The sequence below is a fragment of the Protopterus annectens genome, chromosome 1.part2 (assembly GCF_019279795.1).
Source record: "Protopterus annectens isolate FY-2018-M chromosome 1.part2, PAN1.0, whole genome shotgun sequence".
In the NCBI taxonomy this organism is placed as follows: Eukaryota; Metazoa; Chordata; order Ceratodontiformes; family Protopteridae; genus Protopterus; species Protopterus annectens.
The window spans coordinates 1,007,268,444-1,007,288,480 of NC_056727.1; positions in this window are offsets into that span (position 1 = coordinate 1,007,268,444).

The window sequence follows — 20,037 nt, forward strand, 5'->3', positions numbered from 1 at the left end:
GCAGTAAGAACAGAACCTGGCTTCCAACACACACAGTATAAATGTTAATATTGGTCATGTTCACACACATCAACAAATGTAGTGGACCTCAGATAGCAACATACTGAAAGGTCACACTGGGCATGCTCACACACTTGAATAAATGAGACAAATGTCAGGCAACAAAACACGGAAAGCCTGAACTGGGAATGCTCACACACTTAGGCCATGTCTGAGTACAGCAGTAGGCCACACATATCTGGCAGTTGCATGTGTTAACCCAGGAACCTCTCACTATCTAGCAATCCACCCTGTGTACACAGTTATATGACAGCAGACACATATATAATATAGTGGAACCCTGTGTAATCAAATATGTTCTGCAGATACCTAAGTTGTTCATAGAAACTGGTAAAGCAAAGACGATAAAGACCTGTAAACAGTATCAGCAATAAACATTGTGCATCCCGAACATTAGCATAGGTTCAGAGGTCTATACTAGGCTATCTGCCCTAGGGCATGTACAAGCCTAGCCAGAGTGTGTTTGGCATTCGCAACCCTGTCAGATTATTACACTGTGCGTGTGAATAGTAGGTCACACAAGATAGCCCATGTCAGTTTAGGCTAGTGTGCCTCTGTCTAGCAGGGACACAGAAGATATCCCAGGGGTAAACATACGATCACCCATACAGTCATCAAGATGTCTCCTGTAGGTGGTCAGTGGGTGGCTCTGCCTATGTGAAACTGGGATTACAATCCAGAGTGAGTGGAGCCTCTGGGATAAGAATCTGTCCCTCCAGCATGTCCTGTTAACATCTGTGCTGAGGTATATGACCCTGGAGTGTGTAGCTCCAAGGGAGTCGGATATTCTGAGGTGGAGCATGTTCAGTAATTCTGGGTTGGGTATATCTGTAAACAATAGACACACATCATATCTGAGTAGGTGGTAAGTGACTGAGTAGAGCTGGAGTTACTGCAACCGAACTGTGCAGGGCATCCGTGTGAGTCCCTAGATCTGCTTGGTGAGGAACTTCTGTGGCCAGTACAGTTGCTGCAGGTGTCGGGTAAGGTACACCCCAAATGTGGCATTGTAACCAAGCATGGTTGTGATGAGTATAGGGGCACAATGACCTCACTCGATCTAGATGTAAAACCATATGGGATAAGGTGGCCTATATAGAAGGTCTGTCCAGCCACTTTGGCAACGTGATTGTCAAAGGCGACAGTACGAACAAGTCATGTCCCCAAACCCCTAAAAACTCCTACCATATGTAATGGAGTACTACCTATGTGGTAATGTGTGGGCATGTTGTTATTCCCAAAGGGGATGACTATGCAACTAATGGCATTTAGCTGTAGGCCATGGCTCAGGCACCAGTCATCCATCTCTGTGAGACCCTGTTTGAGTATGCATGTGGCAGCTGGAGAGTTGATTATGGCACCCAGTTTGCAGTCAAGTGCGAACATGGTCAGCCATATTCCCCCTGTGGTAGCCTGTGCGTCAGACAAATATATACTGAACAAGAGAGGTCCCAGGACCAAGCCGTGTGGGATGCCACGTGTAACTGGTGTATAGTCAGACATGGCACCTGCAATTCTGACCATGTGGGTGCTATCCCTGATCCAGGTAGCAATTCATCGTGTGAGATATGTGTCCATATCGACACTGGTGAGCCTATGCATAATGGCCCAGTGGGTTATTGTGTTGAAGGGTTTTGCAAGGTCCAGGTAGGCTGTGTGGACAACCGTCCCTATGTCGATGGACCTGTTAACCGTTTAAAGAATACAAACAGGTTCAAGAGGCAAGATCTGCCCACAACAACATTGAAATGTGTAGGACACAGTGTCTGTAGGTTCCCAATGTCTATGTGTATGAGTCCCATGACAATACGCTCCATAGCTTTGCAGAACAGGCTAGTTAGGCTTATAGGGCAATATTGTCTGTGGTCCGTTGTGGCACCAACTCTGTGGAGTGGGACCACTGTTGCTGTACGCCATTCCTTGGGTACATAGGTTCATAGGTTCATACTAGGCTATCTGCGCTAGGGCATTTATAAGCCTAGCCAGAGTGTGTTTGGCTTTCGCCACCCATTTTAAATGAATTTTGCTATGCCCTTTTTTGAGGTTAGTATACTGTGGCTCTGTCTAACAGTAACACAGAAATGATACCTGGGGTAAACCTACGATCTCCCATCCACTCATCAAGATTCCTCTTGAAGAGAGTCAATGAGGGACTCTGCCTAACCTGGACTGGGATTTTATTCCAGAGTGAAGGGAGCCTCTGGGTTATGAATCTGTCCCTCCAGCATGTCCTATTTATTTCAGTACTGAGGTTCAAGTCTCTCGAGCGCGTAGCTCGATGGGATTTGGATTTTCTGAGTTGCAGCATGTCCATTAATTCCGGGTTGGACATGGCTTTATATGTCAGGCACAGATCGCCTTTGAGCAGGTGGTATGCCACTGAGTAGAGCTGTTGTTTCTTTAACCGGGCAGCATATGGCATCTGTTTGAGCCCTTTGATCCTCTTGGTAAGGTACTTTTGGGGTCTTTCCAGTTGCTGCAGGTGTCTGGTAAGGTATATCCCGAAAGGGGCATTGTACTCAATTATGGGCCTGATGAGGGATGAGTAAAGAGGCATGATGACCTCCCCTGAGCTAGATGTGAATCCCTTCATGATTAGGTGGGCTATATAAAATGTTTTTCTAACCACTTTGGCCACGTGGTTTTCAAATGAGAGATTGCTATCAACTTGGGTCCCCAGGTCCCTAATTACTTCTTCCGTACTTAATGGATTACCACCTATGTGGTCATTTGTGGGCACTTTGTTTTTGCCAAAGGGGATGACTATACACTTTTTGGCGTTTAGCTTGAGGCCATAGCTCTGGCACCAGTTGTCTGTTTCTATGAGGCCGTTTTGTAAGATGCTTGAATCGGCTGCAGAGTCGATTATGGCACCTAGTTTTCAGTCATCTGCGAACTTCGTCAGCCACAGTCCTTCCGTGTTGGCCTGTACCTCTGAGAAATATGTACTGAACAAGTGAGGTCCCAGGACTGGGCCTTGTGGGGTGCCACTTGTAACTGGTTTGGAGTCTGACATGGCTCCAGCAATTCTAACCATGTGGGTTCTATCCTTGAGCCAGTTTGCAACACATCTAGTGACATAGGGGTTTATATTTAAGCTGGTGAGCTTATCTATAATGCCCGAGTGGGGTATTGTATTGAAGGCTTTTGTGAGGTCCAGGTAGGCTGTGTGGCCATCTTCCCCTCGTCAATGGCCTTGGTGACTGTTTCAAAGAAATCAACCAGGTTTATGAGGCAGGATCTGCCCTTAACAAAGCCGAACTGGGTAGGATCCAGTGTCAGTAGGTCCCCAATATCTTTATTTATCAAGTCCATGATGATCCTTTCCGTAGCTTTGCAGACCAAGCTAGTCAGGCTTATGGGGCGATAGTTTCCAGGATCCATTGAGGCACCACCTTTGTGGAGAGGGACCACTGTTGCTGTATGCCACTCTTTGGGTACATATCCTGTAGTAAGGCTGAGACTGAACAGTAGTTTTATGTTTGGGTTTAGCTCTTCTTGGAGTTCATGTAGGACGCAGCCTGGGACACCAACTGTTCCCATTGATGCTGTGTTTTTTGCTTTGGAGAGGGTGGCTCTTACCTGAGCATCTGAGATGTCAGGGGGGCAGCACTCTGCTGGGATAGATCTTTGCCCTTTTGGTGGGGAGGGGGGGAGTTTGCACTAAACCTGTCAGCAAGGATGTTGGCAATGTCTGTGGGTTCGGTGTATTTTTTGTCATTTTGGACTAATTCTGAGCATATCGGGGAATTCCCACCCAGGTTCCTAACATAACTAAAGAAAGCCTTGTGATTATCCTTAGTGTTCTGTGCAATTTTTCTCTTGAAGCTGGCATTAGATGATTTTATGAGTGCCCGTAGTTGTTTGCTAATACTGATCAGAGATGCCTTCCCTTTTTGGGATTTTGCTCTATCATGTAGTAGCTTTCTCCTTCTATTGTATAGTTTGTTTATGGCTGGGGTCCACCAGACAGGATGCCTGCCTTTGGGAGGTTGGGTCTTGGTTTTATTTGGGTTTGCATGATCCATGCATTCCTGTAGGTGATCATAGAATGCATTTATAAAGGATTCTGCGGTCTGGGCCGTATTTTCCACAGGCCCAGGGGCTTTGAAGGATTCCACCTCGGTTTTGAGGAATGTGAAATTTGCTTTAGAGAAGTTTTTCACTGTGGTTTTCTGGGCAGGGGGTGGGGTCAGGATGTGAATATCCAGTGAGATTAGTTTATAGTCTGATCTTACCAGTGAAGGATACACTTCTGGTCTGGAGCATAGAGCCCCCATGTTGGTGATGATCGGGTCCAGTATGTTTTCCCATCTTGTGGGAGTGGTAACAAGTTGTTCCATAGCATTTGAGTTTATAAATTCTAGGAACCTTTTGGCTAGGGTGTTGGAGCTAGAGTAATGCTCCCAGTCTATGTTTAGGTAGTTGAAGTCGCCCAATATAATGGTGTTTGGAGAGACCTTCATATTTTGCAGTGTTCTCAGGAAGGCAAAGTGGGGTTCCTGGGTTTGGGAGGGTGGTCTGTAGCAGGCTATAAACTGGAAGGCAGTTTTACCCACTATTAGTTGCACACGGATAGTCTCTGATGCTTCGTGCTGTGCCACCAACCTGGAGGTGTGGGTATCTTTGACGAATATTGATAGTCCCCCTCCTTTTGTGGTTCGGTCCAAGTTTTGGGGCCGAAAAGCATAGTATGAGGTATAACCTGGTAGTGCTGGGGTGCTCTCGGGAGCCTTGAACCAGGTTTCTGTTACTGCACAGATATCAATGTTCTCCATGCTAAGGAGGGTTTTGAGTGCATGCATCTTGAGGTTTAGACTTCTGGCGTTGAGTAGCATTACTCTTAGTTTCTTATCCCTTGTGATACCCATGGAGGTGGGTTTGTCTTTTGAGCCTTGCCTAAAAAATTGCTTTAGTGAGCAAGTGCCGGGCTTTAGAGTAGAAATAGGGTGTTTATTATGAGAACCAGATCAGTTCTAAGGGAAAAAGTGAAGAGCAGACTTTGTGGAGCCGAGAATGGTTTAAACCCAATTAAGCAGAGCTGCCCATTGCTGCGCCATGCGCAAAATCACGCAAAGCCATGCCAAAGTGGGTTTTATACAGGGGGACTTGAAAGAGCTAGAAATTGGCCCAAACTGGCCAATAGACTACCATATTCTTGTGCTGGGAACACTCTTCCAGGGATAGGTAGGCTGCTCTAAGCTGTAGTAACTCCGATATTGAACAGTGATGTAATGTAAGGGTTATGTCTGTCATGAAGCTCGTGTACGATGCAGGCCGGGACACCGTCTGGTCCCATTGATGCTGTGATGCATGCTTTGGGGAGGGCAGCACTCACCAGTTACTGTGTGATGTCAGGGAGGTTACACACTGTTGGGATGGATAGTTGCTCCTTAGGGGGGATGGGGGGGAGACATCTGCACTGAACCTGTTTGCCAGGATGTTGGCAATGCCAGTGGGTTCAGGGTAAGTTTAGTCAGTATGCAGTAACTCACAGCATATCAGTGAGTATCCACCCAGCTTCCTGACATAACTGAAGAAGGCCATGTGATAGTCCTATGTGTCTGGTGCAATTGTCCGGTAGAAGTGGCCGTTAGAAAAGTTCATGAGTGATCGTAGCTGTCTGCTAGTACAGATCACAGATGCCTTCCCCATCTGGGATTGTGCTCTGTCATGTAGTAGCTTCCTCCTGACATTGTACAGCTAATTAATGGCTGGGGTCTACCAAGCAGGTCCCCTGCCATTGGAGGAGTGAGTCCTGTTGTTATTTGGGATAGCACAATCCATGCAGTCCACTAGGTGTCCATAGAATGTGTATGTAAAGGATTCAGCAGTCTGAGCCATATTTGCCACTGTCTCAGGGTCTCTGAAGGATACCACCTTGCTTTGGTGAAGTGAGATGTTGGCTTATGAGAAGTTCACCAAAATTACCCAGGATGGGTGTGTGGATGGTATATGTATGTCCAGTGAGATACATGTATGTTCTGACCTTACCAATGATGGGTATATCGCTGGTGTGGAACATAGAGTCCCCATGTTGGTGATGATCAGGTCCAATATGTATTTCCCATTGTGGCTTTGCTGACCGGTTGTGCCATAGCATATGAGTCTACAAATTGTAGCGACTGTTGGGTGAGGGTGTTGGGGCTTGAGTAGTATCCCCAGTCAATATTTGTGTATTTGAAGTCACCCAATATAATAGTGTTTGTGGAGACCTTCATATTCTCCATAGTTCCCATGAAAGCCGAGTGTGGTTCCTGAGTTTGGGAGGGTGGTCTGTAGCAGGCAACAAACTGAAAGGCAGCTTTGCACAATGATAGTTGTATATGTATGGTCTGTGATGCTTTGTGCAGTGCTACTAACCCGGAGGTGTGTATCTGTGATGTATATGGATACTCCCCCTAGTTGTGTTGTCTGTTCCAAGTCTTGTGGTCAGAAAGCATGGTATGAAACATAACCTGGTAGTGCTGTTGTGCATAAGTGAGCCTGAACCAGGCATCTGTTAGTGCACAGATATCGCTATCGTCCATACTGAGGAGAGTCCTGAGTGGCCACAATATGAGGGTAATGAGCAGCATTACCCTTAGTTTCATTTAACCTGTAATGTCTATGGAGGTGGGTTTGTCTTTTGAGCCCTGCTTAAGAAAGGCACTATGGTGGTAGCAAGAGCCTTAGCCAGCATTCAAAAGTCCAAGGGTGACAGGTGCAATCTGTCCATAGTGAAGCTATGTGGCATGTCAAGCATGTCACCACAGGCTGACAGACACTGTATCCCCTATGAATGACACCAATTTGTTAGCCAACTGTTAAACGTGATATGTTTGTATACTGTGACATCATAATTGGTGGGTGTAAGATGCTAGACAAGGTCAGGCTCATACTGGCCTGGTCTACATGATCAGAGTGTTCCTCCATGTATCATGTCATGTGGTCCAGGGAGTAACGTCTGAGGTTTTACGCACCAGCATGGCAATGATGGTGCCAGTCCTGTACTTGCTTTGGAGTGACCTAACTGCATGTGTTATGTGGCAGATCCTGGCACCCAACAGACAGCCCAAAGTGACTATTCCCTTGTTTGGGCTGGTGAGTGGTACGTCAGTGTGTCTGACAATAAGTGCCGCCTATTACAAGTGTATTAGGTGTATTGTTTAGCCCGAAGGTCAGTGACTGTGTGGCACACTGACATTGTGAACTATGTGATATGTGGGTATTGTAGTGGGGTAGCAGTTGTGTGTGTGTCTGCTTTGGAGGTCTCTGCTGCTTAGGCAGAGTTCATTTACAGCATCCAAATATGTCTATGTGTGATAATGTGGTTTGAGTGCTGTCACTAGAGGATATGTGAGACTGATATGTGGTGTGTGTGGTTACCTTCACCACTTGATAGACTGTGCCAGTCATGGGTCGAGAGAGTTCAGCACCCTGTATGTCTATATAGGTGTATCTCACACATATATCTGAGTTTGTCGGGAGGAGGAGAGGGTTGTCTGTGTATATAAGGCAGATGTGACATTGTGTCAACATCACAATATTCACCAGCTGGACTGGAGAGTACAGACAAAACCGACCCCTGGACATTCCAGGATATTATGATGACATACTCTGTAGCCTGATCACAAAGGATCAGTAGGGTGTTAAGTGTGTAAAAGGGTATAACAGGGATTAGTGCTCAGGTTCATTGGTGTTTTGTAAAGAGTAGCTGAGATGGAGTCCAGACTGAATCATGACACCTCCTTCAGCTATGTCATAAATAGCAATGTACACCCATATATGTCCTGAGTCAGGGCCAACTGTACCTGACTGACAATGCCGACATCCTGACAGACAGGCCCATATATACATACCCACCTCCGACTGACGATAGTCCATATCATCATACCAGATATCACATGTAGAATGGATGAGCAGCTACCCCCAACGCCAAAAGCATGGCAGCAAGTGGAATACATTGATTCCCAATATGTGTCATGCATAAACTACAGAACAAACAGATCCTGCACCTGAACAGTCAGCTGAGCCACAGCCCCTACACAGGATATGGAACCATTAAATGTGTTGCAGCAACATATGGCACTCCCCACAAGTGTTGGTGCACAACACACCATGAGAAGTACAGTCCAGTTTGCCTATGAAGTCTGATCTGCAAGGTCATGGAGTCCATCATGGTTGAAGTCATAAACAGAGCTATTGGAAGCTGACATACACACAACCGTACCAACTGTGGTATGTTCATGTGCGGATCATGGTTCACAAACATGCTAGACTGTTTTCAAGGCAGCCACCCAGGACATACATCACTGAACACAGCTACACATGTCTCACATAGAATTTGAATAGCCCTTTATCAACATCCCAGGCACATGTAGTATCCACAAAACCAACAAGTTGTGCATAAATATATGTTGACATATGAAGGAATGTCAATGTGTCCACAGATAGACCACACAAGGTAAGGATTATGAGGTCCTGTTCAAGCTGTTGACACCTGCTGACCCACATGGACCATTCCTGGAATGGCATAAAACAAAGTGCACACACATCACCATGTCCAGTCTGATGATGTTACCGTCCTATAAATACAGCAGGAGAAGGGAAACTAGCCAGTAAAGCAAATAGCGTGCCGTGTTATTGCGTCTCTCTCTGGTATCATGACATAGTTAGGTAGGGGTTTGTATCCTGCAAATGCTGACTGTGTGTGTGTGTGTGTGTGTGTGTGTGTGTGTGTGTGTGTGTATGTGTGCAGTTTCCTTTGAGAGGAGTGCCCTTTTTGGAGACTGAGAAAACTCACTAAAAGAGGTATATTCCTCTTTGGAAAGTTTGATGATTTCACCATCCTACAAATACAGCAGGAGAAGGGAAACCAGCCAGTAAAGCAAATATTGCGCCGTGTTAATGTGTCTTTCTCTAGTATCATAACATAGTTAGGTAGGGGTTTGAATCTTGCAAACACTGCCTGTGTGTGTGTGTGTGGGGGGGGGGGTGTGGGGGGGGTGTATGTGTGCAGTTTCCTTTGAGAGGAGTGCCCTTCTTGGAGACTGGGAAAACTCACTAAAAGAGGTACATTCCTCTTTGGAAAGTCTGATGATGTCACCATCCTACAAATACAGACCGAGAAGGGAACCTATCCAGTAAAGCAAATAGCGCGCCATGTTAATGCATCTTTCTCTAGTATCATAACATAGTTAGATAGGAGTTTGAATCCTGCAAACACTGACAATGGGTGTGTCACTGTTGGTCATTGCAGTGTGAGTATTGGTTTTACTATGGTAGGAAATATTATGATTAAAACAGTAAGTGCATTGCACACATCAGGTATCTGCATGGCAAATATATATATGTACATGCCCCCTCAATCAGTACCTAGGTGTGAAGCCTGCATACTACATGAATACATCTGTTTCCATTGACAGGTTGTGCCGCTGCTTCTCAGATTGTAGGTCACATATGTATGTATGTGACAAGGCCGTCCACTGATGTGATCTGTGGCCAAGGTCATCTGTGCCACATACACCCATGACAGTTACTAAAGAGTAGTTTGAGTGAGGGTATATGCCTGGGGTATATGTCAGACATGTTCATACACAACAACGACTGGCAATAATGGACAATCTGTATAGGTGTACAACTGCCTTGTGGATATGCATGCAGACCTCTAATGTCTTATGTGATACACCAAGAGACTCCACAATACCTATGGATATGTGGATACCAAGGGACACATGACATAACACGAGGCTGTAGATACACATTGGTACCCAACATACATGTTGAGGTCTACCATCGATGTGGTACTGACGGGATAGTATGTATAGTAAATGTGGATGACTATGCCATAGCCGGCTTACTGCTATATAGCATGTATCAGACAACAGGTATCTGTCTGTATGATACCCTTGTGTAGGATATGCGTCCCTTCCAGGGAATGCATTGTAGGCCAATGCATGCATTTCCAGATGTCGATGGACATATCCCTAGTGTGTTTGCATGTACCTAAGTGGGCTATATGCCAAACAGGTGTGGTCTCAGGAATGGGTGGCGGTCAATACCAATGGTTAGTGTTAGAGTATAGTACCGGAAGGATCCAACTGTTACTGAGTTCCCTACAACTGTGTGTCATTTGCCAGGACATCATCCAATGATTGCTTATAGTCCTGCTGTAGAGGTTGTGTATACTACCAGACCACAAATCATTGACAGATATTAACTGTATCACCCACAGCATAGTGTCAACCCATGTCATACACACATGTTGACCCATGTTAGCACATAACTGTAGTAGAATGCATACTGGCCATTGAAAGTTACTATGAGATGTTAACAATGTGTGCAACAGGGTATGCCACACGTCCCATGTGTCCACCATGCACGTACATGCAGACAGTGCACACCCACCATGTTCACAGATGTACACTTGCTAATCTGTACTGCACACATCACACATGTACTGTCCACTCACTAACATATGCTGGCAACACATTACACTTCAGCCAAGTGGCACATGGGTGGACAATACATACTCAGACCTAACAGTGGTGTAAACAATGCTACATTGACAATTAGAGCTTTGATGCATAATGCCTGCTCAGACATACCTACAAGGATGTTGTTACACTTTCCTGTTGACAACTTGCTAATATTGCTACACTGCTATAATGTCACCCTGTGCATCAGCATCATGTTAGCCTGTTCCTGCATCAGTGTTACAGATGACAGGAGGCGACACAGGTATCATCATATGCACAAGGTGTGTTGCTGTTTGCCAGAGCCTGATATTGACCCATCCAATCGACATGTGTGTGTGTGTGTGTGTGTGTGTGTGTGTGTGTGTGTGTGTGTGTGTGTGTGTGTGTGTGTGTGTGTGTGTGTGTGTGTGAGGGACAACAGTACAGCATGGGCCAACGTTGATGTAATGTGTGTGTGTATGTGTGAGCCTTAGTTGTTTGGTTAATGTGTGTGTGTCTGCATGCACACAGCTCCACCATGTGGCTGCCATATACAGTAGTTTGTGGGACCGCCACAGACTGTACCTGCTAGGCTGTACAGATCACTGTCTCCGGCCACGGATACAGTACCTGTGCCTGGCAGGGGTGCTACGGACAGTATCAAGTACCAACCCTGACTGGGTACTGTCATCAGAGGCAGAGGTATGATGACTGGACCCATGTCCCTGCAGGGACTGGTCAGAGCCATGTGCACATGGTCTACTGGGATGGTCAATGGACAGGCCAGCCCCAGCATGGTTGGGGCTGGTACTGCCACTATGGGAGCGGCTGTGAACTGTGGGCCGTCCACGATCACTGCCAGCTGTTGCTGTTGCTGGCATGCGTCCACGTCGCAACCGTCCCGCACAGTCCTGGCTCATGGAAGACATATTGTGGAGGGCATCTACTGTCTCCCTCCAATGTCTATCAATGACCTCGGTGTAATTCCGGATGGCACCGGAAAGGTCACGGATGTTGTCATTGATAGCAGTGTAATGGGCCCTCAGCACCCTAAGTCCCTGTCTGGTGTACCGTTCCATACGTGCCTGAGCCTGCATTACAGCCCGGAACATACTGGACATTGTAAGACCTGTGAGGGCACGTCTGCCAGGGGCAATACGACCAGTGGTACTCCCCAGAGAACCCCTGGACCTCTGCCTATGTGGTACTGTTCCAGGAATCCAGCTATGGCTGCTGTGAGGGGATTTAAGTGCCATGGGTACCACACTCTCCTGGTCAATGCCAACTGTATGCTGTCCCTCGCCTATGGCCATTGGTGATGAGGGATGTATTGACAATATGAGTGTGCACATAGATGGGGTTGAACGCTGTGTACTGTCGATTGGTGGACCAACGACAGACCCTGTCAAACCTTCCTGTGCCAGAATGCATGTCTCATCACCACTATTCGTGGCAGTGGCTTCAGGTTCCCTGCTGCTTTCGGTCACCCCTAACTCAACACCTGTGAGAGAAAGACAGGAAACACACATTACAGTCTGCACATGATGCATGCACACATGCACACATGCACGCATGCACACATCAACACATCAACACATCAACACATGCACACATGCACACATGAACACATGCACACATGCACACATGAACACATCAACACATGCACACATGCACACATGAACACATCAACACATGCACACATGCACACATATACACTCCTCACTACAGCACATACACACACACACCAGCAATCCAACACATACTCTATAGTGGATGAAGGTGGGTGTCAGTATGACAAGGCAAAATAGTCACCACACACATGTCAGCATGCAGAATATGTGTTGCACAAGACCATGCAGTGCAAGTGTAGATGCCCCCATTTCATGGCAGTGTACATGGCTTTGATGCAACTGTGTAGTTGCTCAGTGATTGGCTACACCCTGGAACACAATGTGTACCTGGACACAACATTGCTGTGCAAGTATCATCAGCTCTGCAATGCCCTGTGCACCATCACTCACAGGTATATATGCCATGGCTGCATGTGTTATCTGTGTGATGCATAGGTTTCCATGTCTGAGTACAGTGTCTGTGTCCATAGCATGCTATGTACACACACGGGATGAGTGGTGCATGTTGACATGAAGGAATCACAATGCTCAACATGGCCAGTGTACAGTGGTTATGGTGAGTGTGGGACATATTGCAGATATGTCGGTGCCAGCCATGGCATGGCATGCTACACAACTGCAACATTAAGCACCACACATACCCAATGTGTGTCATGTGACCTATACACCCACTAGCATTCCAGGACATATATGTGACACTTTGTTCGGATGGTGACTGCTGTGCATATTGTGTATACTGGCATATGTAAGCACACACACAACATGCTATGCATATTGTGTATAGATGCATATGTTTGCATACACACATTGAGGTGCACAGGAATGACTGCTATGAGTAGTAATGTGGTCACTGTAACTGGATGGGATGTAGTACCCTGTGCCATCATCATCATGCATCTTGTGGTCGCTCACAGCTACTAATGTGTGCAAGACCACCGCCTAGCATGCTATACCTGAATTGCAGTGCCATGGCTACATTCACAATTACACAGTCACTTTGTACATGGGTGTGTGAGGTGCCCAGTAGGGAGCATTTATTTATTTATTTATTTTACATTTGTTAACCGGGAGAGTCCGACTGGATACATGTCCATTTTCAGCGGAGGCCCGGGGAGAAAAGCTCCAAGTACATAACAGACATATGAACATTGTTAATGCAAAAAAAGGAAGATAGTTGAGTTCTAAATACAATATAAAGATACATCACATCTTGGGAAAAAGAAAACAACAGCAGCATATAAAAAAAAACATAGGTCAGTTACAAAGGCGAGGCGCCTTGTTAAAAAGCGGTTAAGGATAGTGAGGTAAGAGAAGGGTAAATGATAGTGGTTAATCAGGTTTGGAACAGGGACATTGCCAGAGAGTATTGAGATGGGGTTTAAGCTTTTTTTTGAATTGTAGGAGTGAGGGTTCTGAGGTGAGCACGGTCGGTAGGGAGTTCCACATTTTACCTACATTGCCTAACATGACTGTGTTATGTGTTGAAGAGTGTTGCACAGCCCCATGATAGGCCTCTACCCCTGGAGTACATCATGTGTGTGTGCACGACATGTGGGATACTGAAGTGTGACCTTACAGCAGGTGTGTGGTAATGCCAAATGTAGCATGTTTTCGTGTACTGCTTATGATACAAGTGTTATGTTGTGTACAGCTGTAGCAACTATGCATATCCAATGTGCAGTACAGTGTTGCCACAAATGTGTCTGCTGCTCTGTGCATTGCATGTGATTGAGGCAGCTACTGACTTTACTGAGATGTTTAATGTCTCACAGCAAACATGCACAGCATGCATTATGCATAAGTGTCATTACCAATATTAAAGTGTTAACACACTCACCAGCATGTATCATCTGCCCTGCTGTCACACCAGAGGGACCTACAAGAATATGACACAGTTTGTCAGTGGCCACAACTGTGGCATTGCTACTGTGAGTGTGCTAAACTACATTAGAACAAGAGTCTACAGTCACAGGTGTACAGATACTATTCCAAATATCAGTATTGCACACAATAGGCAGCACAACTGCTGAACACACAGTACACATCTCACATATGCATATTCTAAAAATACAGGTAACAGAAGTCTACAGCTAGGGAATATTACCTGCATGCTCCATGTCATCATGCTGGGTGGCTCCGGCCTCCATGATGACACATGTGTGATGCTGTTGCTGCTGTAGGCAAGAAGCCACCACACATAGAAGCAGCTCCTCCACTCTGGTGAGGGGGGGATGTATGGCCACCCCACCAACTGTGGCAAACTGTTGTCTATGGATATCAGACACACGCCACCGGACATGTCTAATTAAATCACTGCAGTGATGGCGTACCTGGTCATATGTCCGGTTATGCATGCCTATGTCATTTACCTGACGAACAAGATCTTGCCACAGTGCAGTACGCTCATGCTGGTGCTGGCTGGCCCTGGAAAACAGCAGTGTATAGTGCTGCACCAGGCTGTTGTGTATTTCCTGTTCCTCCACAGCTGTATATGATGGATTGCGTTGATGAGCCATAGCCCTGGAAGGCAATTAAACAATATGTGTGAGCAAGTCATGTGGCACACTTAACATTATTAAGTACAGATATCACGTAACTGCCATATATAGCATCTGTTTGTCTGTCAGAGATACAAACGTTCAATACCACATATAAGTGCTCAGCCCACAACTGGCTGATAGTGCCTGCCACACTCCATATAACAAACCAGTATACACCAGTACTCGACACACTGTTTGGGATACAATGCACAACCTCGCCACGGGGGTATATATCAAGCTAATGCATGAAGAAATATGTCATCCAATGCAATGAATGTAAAGTACATTTACGGTATTACCAGTAAACCACCCTAGTCGTTGATGCCATACCCCTACCTAACATATGTGCATGGTTGTTAATATAGCTGGCATACTGCTGTAACAGAGTATACATGTTGCTAGGTACACACACATACCCTGTAACACACATGTGATTGCGGGCATGGTACAGGCATCATTACACACACATCAGTCATACATACAACACACAAATGTATGCTGTCACAGATGAGCATTACCTGTGTACCTTACAGTACTGTGTGCCCCTACTTACAGATACCTATGCCTGAGGTATGTAATCTGTGCAGACTACAGGAAACACACAAGACAGTGTTACCAAGGAATGTGAACATACACCATACTGTGCTGTTTAGGCCTACAGCTTTAGGTAGTACAACAGTTCATATGTGAGCTGGATTCACCAGCAGTACCACTTACTGAGCATACATGTATTGCTTCAGCCTACAATGGGACACCACAGTCGTACACAAGGAACTACTTCACAACATATGCCATCCTGCTATTTCTGCATCCCAATAACTGACACATCTTTCTCTGGTCTCACACCTAGGACACAAACTACCATGACAGAAACAACCTAACACTATGCTATCACACCTTTACAGACCTTGCACACATTCACTGTCACACTCATTCCACCTCACATAGCAGGTATTGCACTGAGTACATGTGTGTGTGTGCATTGTGTAATAGGTAGGTAATATGTTATTGGCCCTAGGGCCTAGAGCAGCCTAGCCATATGCTACCCTGGCCTTTGACACACATGTAATGTGATTTCACTTGCTCCTATCAACTGGAAACACAGAGATGACTCCCAGGGCATATTACCTATCTCCCAAACAATCATCAGGGGTATGTATGACATCTGCTAATGAGGAACCTTGTTTGTTAATGCTGGGTGGTTTAGTCCAGAGTATGGCATATTTGTGGCTAGGAACCTGTATCTCCATCGTGTGCTGTTTAGTGAGGTGGTGAGGATTAGGGCCCTAGGTCATGTAGCCCGGAGGGATTGGGAGGTGATGACATGGTGGTTGGCCGACTGCTATGGGTGTGACATACCTCTGTATGTCCGGCAGAGGTAACCTCTGGGTGGGTGGTATGCAATGCACTCTAGCTGTGGTTTTGTGAGTCAGTCTGCATAGGGCATGTGTTTGAGGGCAGTATTACTCTTTGCAAGGTATGTCTGTGGCCTTTCCACTTGCTGTAGTTGTCATGTGAGGTACATAACACATGGGGCATTGTGATGAGTAGAGGGGAACACTGACCTATATTTTCCTAGATGACACACCTTTTGTGATGACACGTACCACGTAGACAGATTACAAGACTAGTGTGGCACTGTGATTATCAAAGGGGAGGCTACTGTCCACCTGTGTCCCATGTTCCCTTCTGACACCTTCAGTGTTAGGCAGGCTACCACCTATGTGGTAGTTACTGGGTAAAGTGTTTTGGAATGGGGTATGGCACTGCAATACTAGCACTGGTGTTCAGTCCATGCCTTGGTCAACAGGCATCTGTTGCAGTACGTATGACACTGTGTCTCCCTTTCTCTCTCTCTTTATATATATATATATATATATATATATAAATATATATATATATATATATATACATATGTATATATAAATATATATATATATATATATATACATACATATGTATATATAAATATATATATATATATATATATATACATACATATGTATATATATATATATATATATATATATATATATATATATATATATATATATATATATATATATATATATATATATATATATAAATCTATACATATATCTATACATAGCTATAGATATCTATACATATCTATACATATCCATATATATCCATATCCATATATCTATATCTATCTCTCTCTCTCTCTCTCTCTATATATATATATATAGATATATATATATATCTATATATATGTGCATATATAGCTATATCTATATATCAATATATATATATATATATATATATATATATATATATATATATATATATATATATATATATGTATATATATATACACATGGTTCTACCTGACTTCGCCGACAGCGCAGAAGACCGACAACGGAACTCAGACTCACAGAACTCGACAATGCAGATCGGATGACAACACCGACGCCGAGATGAGCCGACATGGGAAAAGGCTGTGTGCCACGACAGCATGGGGAAAAGGAAGGCACAGTATTGAGTATGCGTGGTAGTGATGGACGTTAGTGCGAGTCAGGTAAGTGTGTGATATTGACAGTCTGTGATAGGGGTGGTTAAGGAGTTAGGTTAGGGAGCGTATAGTGGGGTTAAGGAGTTAGGGTTAGGGAGGGAGAAAAGGAAGTGGAGTTAGGTTGTGTGAGCATAGGGGTGGGTTAAGTGAGTTAGGTTAGGGGGGAGAAGATAGGAGCCGAGGGGTGGGTTAAGTGAGTTAGGGTTAGGGGAGGATAGGGTGGGTTATGAGTGAGGGTTAGGGAGCGGGTTAGGTACGGTGCTTAGTGAGTTAGGGTTAGGGAGGCCGGGTTAGGTCGCGTGTCGCGATTAGGTTAGGGGAGCGATAGGGTGGGTTGGCGGAGTTAGGTTGGGGGAGTCATTAGGCCGCAGCGAGCAGTGACGGACCTTAGGGTTAGGTAAGGTTTAGTGTGGGTCAGTAAGGATTTTTTGACTTTTGTGACTTTGGTGGTGCTTGTGTTGTGTGTGTGGTTTGTGGAATGGGGATGTGTTTTGTTTTTAATTGTTGTTATTGTGGTGTGTGCAGTGTATGGGGTTTCGTGTTTGTGTACTCACCGGGTTATTTCGTTGTCGGGTATGTGAGGTTTCGTGTTAATGGACTGTCGATTATGTGGTGTCGGTGATGTCGTTGTCGGTGTTGTGTGGTTTCGACTATGTCAGGTAGAACCACACACATACATGTATACATCCATTGCTGTACATATAGATGCACATATAGGCACATATACTGCCCACCTTTCATGGTGGGGATGTCAATTATGCAACTGTTGTGAGACATACGGTTATGTAATAATATTGCACAGTGCTGTGCAGAATGCATTTTGCTGTCCTCAGGTCATATAGCTGTAGCAGGCCTCACTGCCTGTAGCTCAGTCCCACAGCTTTTAACCACCACATGACATATACCGGCACTGCTTGCTGTCTGCAATGCCACACACTACAACCTACATAGATATGTGCACATTGCAACCTTCAACAACAGTTGCAGTATGTCCCTTGCCCTATGCACATGTGTACATACATATAGATATGGACTGCTGGCACATATGGATGATTCATATGTAGAGTACCCTTCAGACACATTATTCGGAGGCCAGCAAATACATATCTGTTACATATCTTACCTTTGTATTCCTCACCTCTGACTGTTGTAGCTGTTGCTTTGATATTTTATTTTTTTTTTTTTCTTTTTTGGTTTTGGTTTCCTCTGTGTGTTTGTCTTTCTTTTCAGTATCTGTCTCACAGCCTGTTTGTCTCCATTGGTCTGTCTGTCTCGTCTGTCTGTCTGTCTGTCTCTCTCTCTCTCTCAGTTGATGCAATGATATTATTGCATGTGTAACAGCAAGTACAGGCTGCTTTTTCTAGGTATATGCACATGTGCATGTGATGGCCTCTGCACCACCATTGCGCCACCATTTAGTAATCACATGCAGCCTGCTGTGTGGTAATTGCAGTACTCACTGTGATTGCAGGACACTGCTATAAAATGCTAGGTTAGGTAGGCGTAGCCCTTTCAGTTGTGCAAGGTGGGGCCCATGCTTATTTGCTGTGACACTGTTGTCTCAGTAGGGAAGGTTGGTATATGTCTCATATCTGAAGCTAGGCTAGCCTTGTGAGTGATATGCATGTTGTACTGAAACCGGACAGTTGCTTCTTCCAGTGCACTCTTCTCAGTGTGTAAGTTTACTCACACCTCCTAATGCTAACACTGGATACAGCTGGGGAGTATGTACTTTCTTTTCGAATTAGAGAATTAACTGGCATACAACAGTAGTTATTGCCTTTCCTCATCAATGGCTTTGGTGACTGTTTCAAAAGTCAACCAAGTTTAGAAGGCATGATCTGCCTTTGACAAAGCCAAACTGGGATGGATCCAAAGTCTGCAAATTCCTATGTCTTTATTTATGAGGTCCATTATGATCCTCTCCATGGCTTTGCAGATAAGGCTTGTCAAGCTAATGGGCCGGTAATTTCCAGGGTCGGTGGAGGCACCGCCTTTGTGAAGTGGGACCACAGTTGCAGTGCCACTCCCTGGGTACATATCCAGAGGTAAGACTATGATTAAACAGCTGTCCTAGCTGTGGGTTTAATTCCTCGTTGAGTTTGTGGAGCACACAGCCGGGGACACCATCAGGTCCCATGGATGCTGTGTTTTTGCTTTGGAGAGAGCAGTTCTCACTGCTGGAGATGTTTGGGGGCTGCAATCGCTTGGTATAGATATCTCTCCTTTGGGGGGGGAGAAGTTTGCACTGAACCTGTCAGCCAGTATGTTGGCAATGTCTGTAGGATCAGTAATCTTCACATCATTTTGAACTAGTTCTGAGCATATCTGGGAGTTTCCTCCCAGGTTTCTAACATAGCTAAAGAAGGCCTTATGATTGTCTTTTGAGTCTTTAGCTATTTTTCTCAAAATTTGCTTTGGATGATTTTATGAGAGCTCTTAGTTTTTTACTTATAGTGATCAAGGGTGTCTTACCTTTTAAGGATTTTGCTCTATCTTGTAGTAGCTTCCTCCTTTGTTGTAGAGTTTGTTTATGGCTGGGGTCCACCAGAGGACGCTTGCCTTTGGTACAAAGAGTCTTTGTTTTGCTTGGGATTGCCTTATCCATGCAGCCCTGCAGGTGCTGGTAGAAGGCATTTGTAAGTGATTCAGCGGCTTGAGTACTGTTTTCCGTCGGCTCGGGGCCTTAAAGGAGACCACACTAGTCTTTAGAAGTGTGAAGTCGGCTTTCGAGAAGTTCTTTACTGTGGTTTTTTTTATTTCAGGTGGGGGTGGGATGAGGACCTCCAGCGAGACTAGTTTGTGATCTGATCTCACCAGTGCGGGGTATACTC